Below are 13,457 nucleotides of genomic sequence, written 5' to 3'. Positions count from 1 at the left end.
CAATAACAATCACCTGCCTCTTTCTCTGTTTGGTCCAATGGTACCAACAGAAGAGGAAAAGAAGGAATGACCATCAAGTCTGAAGATGGTGTAAGACCAGGGGGGAAAAAAATAAAGGAAATAAACTGAGCAAACAGATGCAACATATTCCACATCACTCTAAACTGGCCGGAGGAATATGGGTAGGGACGATTCCAGTTTGCAGGACTTCAGATTCAAAGACAGTGGTGTCAGCCACTTCCTGAGACTAGAGGCAAGACACAGGACAGATCCTTTTTAATATTTTTATGGGCTTCGTTTCAGAGATCTGGTTTTTGTACGAGTATTGAGTCTTGGGCACAAAGCCTGGTGTTGCAGAGAGTAATAAATGCTGCCAGTGCTCTCTGCACATTCCCTTGGGCCTCACCATTTTAGTGCGCGCTGGCCGATGTCCAGCTGCCAGCATCTGCATCTGTGGCAGCTGGGGTCTTCTGTGTGCAGAGCAGGTCATACGTGTACATCAGGAATGAACATAATACCCTCCGAAGTCATCAACCCCAGACGGAATAACTCAGTGCATTCTATACTGGTTCCAGAGCTCTCCAGTGGAATTGACGCCAGTTACCCACGCAGTCACTAGCCTGATAACAAACCCCTTATTGGCTGCCTGCCCTGCCTCACTTCTCCATGCCTCTCTCATCACCTGCTAAGCGAACACTTGCTTCGAGTCCTCGTCTCTCGGTCTGCTTCTGGGGAACCTGAACGAAGACAGGGAATCCCAAGGTTGCACACACTTTCAGTCGGGAGGTGGTGGGCCCTGCTCTGCTGAACTTGTCACCACAGTTTAAATCCTAAACCTGGGGCTGCTTGTGGGAAAGCCTTCCTCTTTCAACCTACAAAGAGTTAATTTTCTTCTCGTCTACAATCTCCCAGTGCGGACAAAACAAATTGAGCCCTTGGAACAGGCATAGTGGAGAGAAATTTATATGTGCCCATTGAATTAGGAAGGAAGTGACGGCCTGCCCTGCTTCTCTCAGCCTCTGTTCTGGGTGATGATTCATGCCCTTAGCTTCCTCCCTTGGGATGGATGTGATAATGATGGTTTAAATAGCAGTGGCTTCTGCAGTTCTAGTTCTGAGGAAGGCTAAGGAATAGAGAGATATAATCAAAGGTCAATCACTAAAATGCTGTCAGTGTTATGGAAGAGGAGTCGGATTTATTCTAGAAATTGGACATCTTCCAGTTGCAGGAGGAGCTGGGGAAGTGAAGTTCTGGAAGGGGGACCATGGGGTCAGAGAAATAGCCCTAATTTGACCTCCTGAAGCACAAGTCGGGTGGACAAGTCAGAGCTTGCAGGGACCTCTGAGAAGCTAAGTGTGTCCAGTTACCCAAGCAGGAAAGCAGGACTAGGGGGTGAGTAGAAGCCAGGGAGGCTGCTAAACACTCTGCAAGGTACAGGACAGGCCCCCACCACAAAGAATTATCCCACTAAGATATCAGTAGTGCCACCGTGAGAACCCTGCACCAGAAGTAAGAGCCTGCGTCTAACTTAGTCAGTTCCTTTATTGTGCTTAATCAAGCACATTAGAAATACTAAGAGAATGAGATAGCATGAATAGATAGCCACTTACCTGCCTCTTTGACACAAAGCTATGCATTCCAATCTAAACTTTAATAACAGTCTCAAGATGCTCCTTTGTCTTCTAATAACTAGATATAATAATGACATCATCTTCCCTAAGACATAAAGCCACCCCTGGTACCCTTGACCAACGCAGATCCCCATCTGCCACTGCCATGGTACCCTGAGTAGTTCCCATTCATCACAAAACACCCAAACACTTACTAGTTTGATCACTGTTTTCTGTCTGCCTGCCCCACTAAAATGTAAACATGATCTCACATAGTCCTCACAACAATCCTGTGAGAAACATATTCTTATCCCATTTTACAGATGAGGAAACTGAGATTTAGGAAGGCTGAATGCTTTGTCTAAGATCACCCAGAGGGCATGTGGAGGAATCTAATATTTGCTCTACCAAACAGTCCTGAGAAGATAAGCTGTTACTGACACAAAAGTGAGATGGAGTATCTGCTTTTTAAGCGTTTTCCCTTAAGTATTTAAATGATAGCTTTGCTCAATCCCTTCTGCCTGCAGGTCTGTGGATAGAAGCAGACCCAGTTCCCGTAATCATCAGCTAGCGTCTCTAACGCTCTTCTCTAAATAGCTGTTAGTAAGGAAAATGCAAATGAGGATGTCTAATGGAAAATTGTTCCAGCTCCACTTTGAGACCTGCGGTGACTGAGCCAAATTTCCTCCCTAGCAAGCAGATGTGCTGGCTCCTCTGTTGTGGGGTATCGCTGCTCTCTTGGCTGGAAACCAAGCCTATGGTGGAATGACATTGCCATGCCCACATCAGAGCATCTGAAGATTGTGGTTCCTGTTAGAACCCACCCACTGAGGACCCAGCTGTGAACAGGAGCCCCTCTGTGTCGGCTGAGAGTGCAGGTCCAAGGGCCTTGGCTTCGTTTTTATTGATAAACTATTATGTGCCCATGTTAAAGGGTAGTCAGTAAAAATATCAAGCAGGCATGAAGCCATATGTGTTTATACACACACACAGTCACACGTATACCTGAGTATACGTACTATACAGCATGTATGGGACTAGAGAGGCCATGCCCTCCAAAAATGAGGGCACCACTTAGAAGAGAACCTCCCTTTCAAAGTTCACCCAGTTACAACTCAACAATGTCTGGTGTCTTGGTGTTCATGTAGGACTTCCCTATATTAAGTTAAACCAAATGAAAATGACATTTTTATAGGTACAATATATGGATAATATGGATTGACTAATATGCAATCAATAACCTGCGGGGTGGAATTAAGAAGCAGGAACCCTTCCCCAGGTAGCCCAGCAAGTGAGGGTCCCAAGTTCAGAGGAAATGGGGGAGCTGGCTGATTACTGAGGCAGGATCTCATGAGTAGGGTAAGAGGACAGGACCCCACAACTATAAATGGGGCAAAAAATATAAAATAAAATGCTGTTTTGTCAGAAAAGCTGGGCTGAGAACAGGGCAAGCAGAAAGTGCATGTAGCTGCTTTGTTTCTAAGCTTCTGACATAGGCCGCTTGGCCAGAACCTAGTTTGAGCTTTATTAAATTACAGCTGAAAGAAAGCATCCATCCTGCAAGGAACAGCAGCAGTCAGAGGGGCTACTTGCAGAGTGATGTCAGAGAAAAGTGGTATTCAGAGGGCTGGGCCTGTCCATGGAGCTGGTGGAACAGTGACCCTCGGGATACAGGCTGAAGTCTGGAGAAATGTCAGCTGAGGATGGGGAAAGGGCTACAAGGCAAGGTGAGCCAGATGCTGAATTCTCCTAGGAAGCAAGCAGTGATGGTGTGGCTGGAGAGGGCCTGGGTGAGATGGGAGGGTGCAGTGACTACTGGACCAAGAAGAGGAGCCAGGACAGACTCTCCTCTTCAGGAGGCAGCTCAGGAATTGCATAAGAGGACCAGGAAGCCTGGTCTCCTGTTTCAGTCTTGCTTTCATCTAGCTATGTGCCTTGGCAGATTGTTCGAGTTCTCCGAGACTCAGCTTCTTCATCTATAAAATGGGAGTGCAGTTTAGTTTCTGGGTCAAGGTCACCTGTTAGAGGGCCAATTGCTTGTCAGAAAGTGAGTGGTTCACTGGGGAAAAGAAAGTGACATTCCAGAGCATTTTCACTTATTCCACCGAAGGACAGAATTTTAGGCGATAATCCCAGAAAACTGAGCCCTAGCACCCAGGTATATTTTAAATCTAAGTAGAGTTCTTAGTGTCCTAATTTGTTTTTTATCTGACAGCCATTGCATTTGCTGGGGTTGCTTTTATTCATTGCTAGCTGGCATGAAGCACAGGCCCATGACTTAAGGAACACGTTTAGGATTTTCTCTCTCTTTAAAAAATACATCTGCATGACCGTGGATGAAAGTAGAAATTCCATTTTCAGAAAGCAGAAGGAAAGGAGCCCCCTTCCCCAGGGGAAAGCTGCCACAGCCCTCCATTTGGAATTGAGAGCCACTCTCACAATAGCATTCTGCAGCTGCTGTCCTTGGTGCTGAACGTCTATTAAAGCGTCATTTATACAACCTTGGACTTATTTGTACTAATACATTAAAGCCTAAAGTGATAGATGGGAAAACTAAATGAGCTCTTATGTATACAAAAACACCTCTTAACTTAGGAATTAAATTGATCATAAATTTCAAAATATTTGAACATTAAGTATAGTTATATATGCTCATAATTTTCCAATTTATTAAAGTACAAATTTAATGCAGAAAACTTGGGGAAACACAAAGGAAAAATGAAGCGCCTGGTCCCACCATGCTGTGTGCTAAGGAAAAGGAAATGATATTAAGGATTCAATTTGTCGTTTTCTGCCTATTTCACACGACTCTTTCCTATGTGAGTTTGTAATGGAATAAGGGGCAATATGGCGTAATGGGAAGAGATGGGTGTTGGTCTCATTCCAGCCTTAGAGATTTGTTGTTGGGATTATGATGAATAAATGTGAAGAGCCTGGCACTAAGCCTCACACTTGGCAGGTGCTCAACCAACAATAGACATTGTTACTTTTATTACTGTTGTTTTTATGTAATGATTCTTATTACCAATTGCGGCTAATTTTAGTTCTGCTCCTACAATAGATGCATTTGTAAGCATTAACCCCCCTCCCTGAGCTTCCTAAGGAGCATTCTGTCCTTCAATGCTGTCTTCCAAGTTCTTGCTGCCAGTTATTTAGTTCCCCCAGAAACGCATTTTCTTGCCACTTTTAGTTTGTTTTTGTTTTTTAGCTTTTAGAGTCTGTGCCTCCTGCCCAGCCAGTTGCTTACCTTCTCTTGTTGTAGAGGTGGGAGTTGGTGTAGATGTTACACTTCTCTTCCTTGGGCAGAAGAATAACCCCAGGTGGGTCATTCCTTTAAGCTGTGAAGGATGGCCTCTGGGAAAGAAACAACATCTTTTGTATATTTCCTGTATCCTTCTGGTCAGGTTTCTCTAGTTTCCACAACTCAGTAGTTTAATCACTTATCAATCAGTCGTGGGGGTGGGAGAGGACACCGTCTCCCAGGCATTTCCAGAGTGACACCCCCTTGGCCAAAAACAATTCTTCTCCAAAGAGGAGACAGGTGAGAGCCAAGAGCAGCCAAAACCTACAGTGGCTAGGGGATGGGTTCACTGGCTCCATAAAGGGGTTCCAGGACAGGCCACCCCAACATTGACTACACCAGCCTAATGCATGGCTTATTTCCCCCTAAGAATTAACATAAAGGAGAACTCTGAGTATTCCTAAATTTTACTTGTTGGAAGTTATATAACTCAACTGAACATATAATAATTATAACTGGTTATTTCTATAATTCCACTTAGGGAACTGAATCTGCCTCAGGGAGAGAGGGGAGACTTGGGGACTTGGAATGTGTGGGCAGAATCATGCTATATTAAAAAGTGAATAGAGAGTGCCCTCGGCGATCCCAAATCTGTCTCTTGCTTCAACAGTGTTTGGACAGAACAGACCCAGGACCATCTTTAAGACCAGCCAACACACCGGTTTATGTGGGGGGTTTTCTATCTTAACTCCTTATTGCCAAACAACCATGAGCTCCCAAATTTGTCAGAATTACTCCACTGAGGTGGAGGCTGCCGTCAACCACCTGGCCAACCTGCATCTGCTGGCCTCCCACACCTACCTCTCTCTGGGCTTTTATTTTGACCTCCACCATGTGGCTCTCGAGGGCATGGGCCATTTTTTCTGTGATTTGGTGGAGGGTGCAAGGGCGCTGAGCATCTCTTACAAAGTTGCAAAACCAGCGTGGTGGCCACATTCTCTTCCAGGACGTGCTGAAGCCTTCCCAGGATGAGTGGGGAAAACCCAGGACGCCGTGGAAGCTACCATGCCTTGGAGAGGAATCTGAACCAGACCATTATGGAGCTGCATGGCCTGGGTTCTACCCGCGCAGACCCTCATCTCTGCGACTTCCTGGAGAACCACTTCCTGGGTGAGGAGATGAAACTCATCAAGAAGATGGGCTCTACCTGACTCACCTCTGCAGGTTGGGCAAGTAGCTCTTCAAAAGGCTCACCCTCAAGCACGACTAGGAGCCTTTGGAGCCCAGAGGTCCCATGCCAAGGCTGAAGAGGGACGTAATTCATTTCCCTGCCCCTTTACTTTTCTGTTGGTCAGTGGAGTGCCTTGGACACAGGAAATACTCATCATGCCTGATTTCTCAGAGAAGAGAAAAAGACTCTTCTATACATTTTAACGAAGACGACCTGATTTTGAGATTTCCTGGAGGCATTCCAATTTTAAATTATACATCATTGTCACCAAATTACTTGCCAAACCATATGTCTTCATGTTTAACTTAGAATTCTGTTATTGCAGTTTGGGCTGATCTCCAATAGAGTCCCATTAACTCTTGGGTTCTCACTCTATTAGAGATTGCTATCCCTGTTCTAAATGTCTTAGGACATCAAAATAGTTTTTGCTGTGCTTGGCAACCAATTAATTAAACAAACCATTAGGCTTGGGGGAAAACGGTCAACATTATTAATTTTCTTATTATTGTCACACTGTAGCTAGACACAGTAGTTGTCTAGCAACTGAAAAATGGATGCTACAGATGTGTGGCTAAGCTGCCAGTGCAAAGACAGACTGCATATTCCAATCTTGTTACCCAAACTTTAGGATGCTGCTTCAAATGGCAAACAATTGGGAGATAACAGGTGGATACAAACATATAATTCTATTTTTAGTAGCTGAGATGATGATGTATATTACACACACCTCTTGGATACCCTTTGCTGATTGTTATCACTGAGTCAAGCACACAGTAGGAGACCACTAAAAAAAAATTATTAACTGTTTTCCATTACATGAGCTTTGATGAGGAAATGGTAGGGAAAAGTAAATTTACTGGAAAATTGTTGCCAAACTGTTGTTATTGTAAGCCCGTGGTCGGCAAACTGTGGCTCGCGAGCCACATGCGGCTCTTTGGCCCCTTGAGTGTGGCTCTTCCACAAAATGCCACCGCCTGGGCGAGTCTATTTTGAATAAGTGGCGTTAGAAGAAGTTTAATTTTAAAAAATTTGGCTCTCAAAAGAAATTTCAATTGTACTGTTGATATTTGGCTCTGTTGACTAATGAGTTTGCCAACCACTGTTCTAAGCCATCTGATCACATGTGGTAGCAGCCCGTGGTGATGATGGTGGATGAAACAGGTAGCAAAGCTGCTTGAGTCTCTAACACTCCAATCTATCTTCACTTTCAAAACCGTGCCTTCTTCTTTCAGGCTACAGTAACTTTATTAGCATTCTAGTAATGCATGTGATTTTAACAGTTGTGCTATGCTGTTAAAAGTGAAGTATAGTAACATATTTTGAAGGGGCTTAAAACTGGAGTATCAAGTATTGAGTCCAGAAAGATGGTGGTAGTCCATTCAACACTGACTCAAAAGGATTGTTTTTTTAAAAAAAAATTATTTTTCAGTTACAGTTGACATACAATATTACATTAGTTTCAGGTATATAACCCAGGGATTGGACATTCTATAACTTACTAAGTGATCACCCCAATAAATCTAGTACCCATTTGATACCATAGATAGTTATTAAAATAGTATTGACTATATTCCCTATGCTATACTTTATATCCCCATGACTTATTCTGAACTACCAATTTGTACTTAATTCCTTTACTTTTTCGCCCATCCCCCACCTATAAGGATTTATTGAGCACTTATGTGGTAGGAATTATGTGAGCATTGGACACACAATGGTGTATAAAACAAATGTTGCTCCTGTCTACGTGGAATTTACAACCTAGTGGGATAAAGAGGCCAAGGAAAAGGTCACAAATGTATATAAAACAGCAGATCATGCTAAGTTTGATGAAGAAATAGTACAGGGTGATAAGAGAAAGTGAGGGAAAAACAATTCCTTTGACAGGGTGGGGTGTGTTCAGGGCCGGTATCTCTGAGGTAGACCTTTAAGTTGAGACTTGAAGCACGAATGGCAGTTAACCCGGTGGGAAGTGAGGGGACGAACATCTGAAATAGAGGGAACAGCGTGTCTGCAGGCATAACTTTTAGGAAGGCTTTACGAATTTGAGAAACGGAAGTTGTGACTGGAGCTTAGAGGGCATCGGGCGGTCACAGGAAAAGGGTGTGGAGTTGGAGAGCCTTGAAGGCCATGGTAAGAACGTTGGATTTCATTGCAAGAAATGGGCAACTGAATAAGCTGCCCTTATTATTACTAGAACAATTCACCATGAGCCCTGCTCCAGGTATTACTAGAAGACACTCCGCTGCTGTTGTCTCAAAGGCCAAAGAGGACATAGTCCTGAGGTGATAGGGCAAAACATCCCAAGGAAACGAGAAGAAATTTTACCAAGGAAAAATGTTTGGGACTCATCATTACCCTTTTTGTCTCATAACAGAAGAGGAAGTCTGAGAAAGCATTGTTCAATTTCTCAGCAGAGGGACTTTTATATAAATGAGATTCACAAATTCACAAAATGAGATTCACAAATCTCACTAAAACATAATTTTAAAAAAGTGTGAAGGCCCCTTAGCTCTTCTAATCTCCTCTCTTATTCATTTTTTTCCAAACTCAGATCTTTATAAAATGCTGATGACAAAGAAAAATGTTTTGTTCTATTCTCCCACGGGTCCCCCTCATCCATGATAGAAGCTTCATAGAGCTTCATTTGCAAAGATTCTTTTCCAGGTGATATCCTTATACCCACACCGTCCTTAGAACACACAAGCAAACACTGCTCACCTCTGGCCATAAGTATTGACCTAATGAGAGGGTCTTTCGGGTCTGAGAGGCACATTGATCTAAAGTCGTTGCGAGGTAATATTGGGATGGCAACATCACATTCTCTCTCTGCATTTATTGAAATGATCATATGACTTTTTTTTTTATTCTGTAAATATGGTGAATTATATTGGTTCTTCTTAGAATGTTGAACCAACCTTGAAATCCCATGATAACTTCACTTGATTGGGATGTATTGCCTTTTTATATATAGCTAAATTTGATTTTTCTAATATTGGGGGGTTGTTTCTATATTCATGAAGGATATTGATCTGTAGTTCCAAAGAAATCTGAGCCCAGTCTATTTTTCATTCCTATTTTTTTAACTCAATTCTTATAGAAAACCCTCCCTTATTCCTTCTCTCAAGTATCTATCTATCTAATCCAATCTACTTACCTACCTTTCATTCTTTATTTAATTACAAAATTTACCTAGGACGAGTTTGGTGTTTATATGCATACACCAGTATTATTTTTTTTCTTAGTTTAGAAAAATTTCAACTATTAAATTGACAAATATTTATTTAGTGAGTACTATGCGGCAAATACTCTAATATGGGTTCATGAATAAGGCACCATCATTTTCATATCATGATACTAGCTTTTTCCTTTGGTTTCATAAAGCATGACAATTTTTAAGTTTTATTTTAGTCGACAGCGAGTCATTTTTTCAAAGACTGTTGCTTCCTCTAATATTCAAGATAATGGTTCTCCTGTTAGATGTAATTTTTAACAGCCACATATTAATTTTTTAAAAATATCACTCATCTTAAAAAGGAGAGAGCTGGCAACTATGTGCAAGAAGGGACACTTAGAATAGTTAGATTATTTACAGTCCCCAAGGTGTGTAATGGCAGAATTGAATTGATGGAGAGAACTCTTCCCTTGTACCTATATAAGATCAAATGAACTTAAACATTTTTTTATGGCAACTGAGGTCAAACAAGTATTTACAAAGGTGGGGAAGGACTTGAAGGTATGGATGGTGTGTTCAAATATTGTGGAACAAATGCTGAAAGTTATACAACTGCGTAGTTGCTTGCTGCTGGCGTATTTGCATTCACTAAAATGAGAGAACTACCTGTTTCCATAATGAATGCTAAGATGAGATATACGTACATAAAATAAAATTATACAGAAATTATCTGCAAAGAGATTATATGTGTCCATTAGCAGACCAGACATTTATTTTGTAGACACAACAGTCCCTGTAACTGATTATTTTAATATTGACTGAGTGAATAATAACAACTTCATTGGAAAAACCTGCCTCCTATAAAGAAGTAACTTACTATCTCAGATAATTTATTTTTGGAATATAATGGAATTTTTAAAAAGATTGGGTGGATCATTAAAAAATCCACTGTTCATCTCTCTTTAAATTCCATTTTATTGACTACTTAAAGGAATTAGAATTTGACTTTATTGCTTTGATGTTTTAATTAAAGTTTTATATTTAATAAGAAAAGGAAGTTTTATGCCATTGTAGAGATACATGTACTTATAAGAACTCTTGGAATAATAAAGTAGAAATTATTAGTAAATTGTTTTTATGAGAAATTACTTTTGCTAAGATAATAAAAAAAATCAAACTGGATAGGCATGCAAATCACCATTGGTTTATTGGCCTAGAACCTGGGTATATTTGTGCTAAACCTAAACAATTAATATCTAAGTGATGAAATATTTCTACCTAACAGTCAGCAAAACATTAAGAAGCCTAGATCCTAAAAAGGTAGGACTTTATAGGTAACTCAATTTAGTTTCTCTAAGTGAATGACTGCATTAGGAAATGAAAAAGACTGAAGGCCAAAGGGTCAAGGACATTGTCACAGTTAGGTACAGTGTCTCATACAGTGATGTTTGAATCTAATTTGGAGGGAGTGGAGGGAGAGAGGTAAGAAATGTACAGCTGGTTTGTACCAATGTACTCTGGTAGAGATATACTAATTATTTATGTGTCCTTCATTTTACTGAATTTGTTTATTAATTCTAACAGTTGGTTTTGTTTTGTTTTGTGGAGTCACTTAAGTCCCTTTACATACTTGCCTCCTGGCCATTCCTCAATCTCAGCAGGCATGTGTCTGTCTGAAGGCTTTGCTCATGCTGTTCCCTCTGCCTGGAATGCTCTTCTCTAAAATATCTGTGAGGCTTGCCACTTTGTCACCTTCAGATATTTACCCAAATGTCACCTTCTAAACCAGGGCCACCATGCATGGTTGTGCATGTCGTGCCTTGCATAAGGGCAGAGGGTACCTTTCCCCTGTGGTCTAACAGCAACAAGTAACTAAGCTATGACCAGCAGTCACGTCTGCTTATGGAAGAAATAGCCCTCCTTACTCCAGCCTGCTGACTATCTCCTCATGTCTACACTCCTACCTCACAGATGCAATTATACAATTGTGGATATACCAAATGCAATTATGCACAAATGCAATTATGTTCATAACCATAACCTTAAGATCTAACATTTACTGAGCAAATACTTCAACCAGGCCCTGTAGTCAACCCTTTCCACTGATTATTGGTTTAATCCTCACAAGAATACGCTATGGTTATATTCTTGGTTATAATAATAATAATAATACATCTGCATTTCAGTTACTAGTGCCATCATTGCCCTCACATTCCTCTGTGACTCATTAGCTTGTTAAGATGTCTTTCATGAATTCCGAGGGGTCAAGTGGAATAAGGCGCCGTTCAAACAGTGTTACATTTCAGTTTGCACAACCGTAGCCAGCCAAATTGAGGGTTAGAGGTGTTCTAAGAATACAGGAAAAAGGGGTTCTTTGTATATCCTTCAAAAATAGAACATCAAAGGCAATGCTAGCAAATTCAATAATATTCCCCTCATCCTTTCATTCTGCCTACATAATCAATTCTTGTTTTGTCAAACCTTGGATCAGCTGCCTACTTCCATAAAGGCATCTACTTCTGGGTTCCAAGAATCTTGGAAGTTCCAACTGACACAGTCTGACAGGTCTCCACGCACAGGTTAGCTTCTCTGGGGAACCTGCAGCCATGAGTACATTCCTTGCAGTATCAATAATTAGAGTGTCTGGTGCAATTCTTTCGACCAGTGCTCCAGGGCTGACCTTTGTAGTTACTTTCAGGAGATCTAGTTTCTGGCCTGTAGCTTATAGCAGGCCTTCAGGCAGAGGGAAAGGAGAGAAACCATTTGCTGGCGACAAAACAAAATGATTTGGTTTAATTTGCTACAGTGACAAACAAGATTTTAAAATGGAGGATGGCAGCCCTGGCCGATGTGGCTCAGTTGGTTGAGCGTTGTCCCATACACCAAAAGGTTGCTGGCTCTATTCCCCGTCAGGGCACGTGCCAGGTTACGGGCTCAATCCTCAGTGGGGAGCATGCAGGAGGCAGCCGATGGATGTTTCTCTCTCATTGAGGTTTCTCTATCTCTCTCTCTCCCTCTCCTTTCCTCTCTCTCTAGGATCAATAAAAACATATTTTAAAAAACAAATACATAAAATGAAGGATGGTAGAATTCTTTAATGGAATAAATATATTCCCAGGGGAAAGGTCTCAGGATTTTTCGGTGGGGGAGTCTCAGTCAACATTAGCAGAAGCACACTCAGGACATTATTCCCCATTTCTGGCTCTGGTTATGGAGTAGGTAAAGGCCAGCTGGAGTCCTAACTGTGGAGAGTGAGGATGGAGAGGCTGACAGATGGGCAGGGAAGCTGTGAGGGCCTTGTGGAGGCCCCCTGAGACTTCGGGCCAGCTGCAAAGACTACACACAGGTGCAGAGTATAATTAGAAGGCCACAAGTGTGCGGCCTCTACTTAAATGAGGCCACCAGACTGCATCTGGAGACAAATGGACAGATGTTAATGCAAATGTCATCACTGCTTCTCCCATTGGGCTGTGAACCAGCTCATCTCAGCAGCTCTGGGTCCAGGGGAAAGAGGGTGACAGTGGGACAGTAATGGACCTGCTCTGTGGCCAGCCAAGGGTACCTCAATCCAGAACTAAAGTTGAGGGATGGGAATAGAGATAGGAAAGTGCCAGAAGAACCACCAAAAGTTGCTTATTAACTTTCTCAGTTCTTAAGAGGCATCCCAGACTGCCATCCCTGGCCCACACCTACCAGCACTGTCCCCTCACCCTTCCCAATATATGTTCCTATGTTAGCTTCCATCCATAACCTTTCTCTGTATCAGAGTGGTTATAAAATGTTAATTGCAAAAATAATAATAAATAAAAAATTAAAATTAAAAAATATATTAATTGCACAAAAATTAGCTCCAGGAGTTTGTGAGTAATATAGATTCTCGGGTTCTTATCCTGGGTCAGAGGGAGGAAAGCTAATTCTTGCTTCTATCTCAACCTAAGGAGCTTCAGTAGTTAGCAGTAGGAAATGGTCATTGTTGGGACGTAGAGTGCCTGGAAGCCAGTACATTCCTCCATTGTAGTTGCTTCTCCATTACAAATCCTGGATCTTGAATCATCGCAGTCATAAATCATGGCGTGGCCTCTTCTGTAACTCAGGCTAAAGAGAAAAGCGGATGAGGTACTGGGAGGCTAGGAGATATCATGGAAGGAAACAGCAGGGGGTTAGGAAGCTTACTGTACTCTATAATTTTGTGCAAAGCCT

Source organism: Cnephaeus nilssonii, assembly GCF_951640355.1.
Source record: "Cnephaeus nilssonii genome assembly, chromosome: 17".
NCBI classification, from domain to species: domain Eukaryota; kingdom Metazoa; phylum Chordata; class Mammalia; order Chiroptera; family Vespertilionidae; genus Cnephaeus; species Cnephaeus nilssonii.
Note: the sequence above shows the minus strand (reverse complement) of the source record.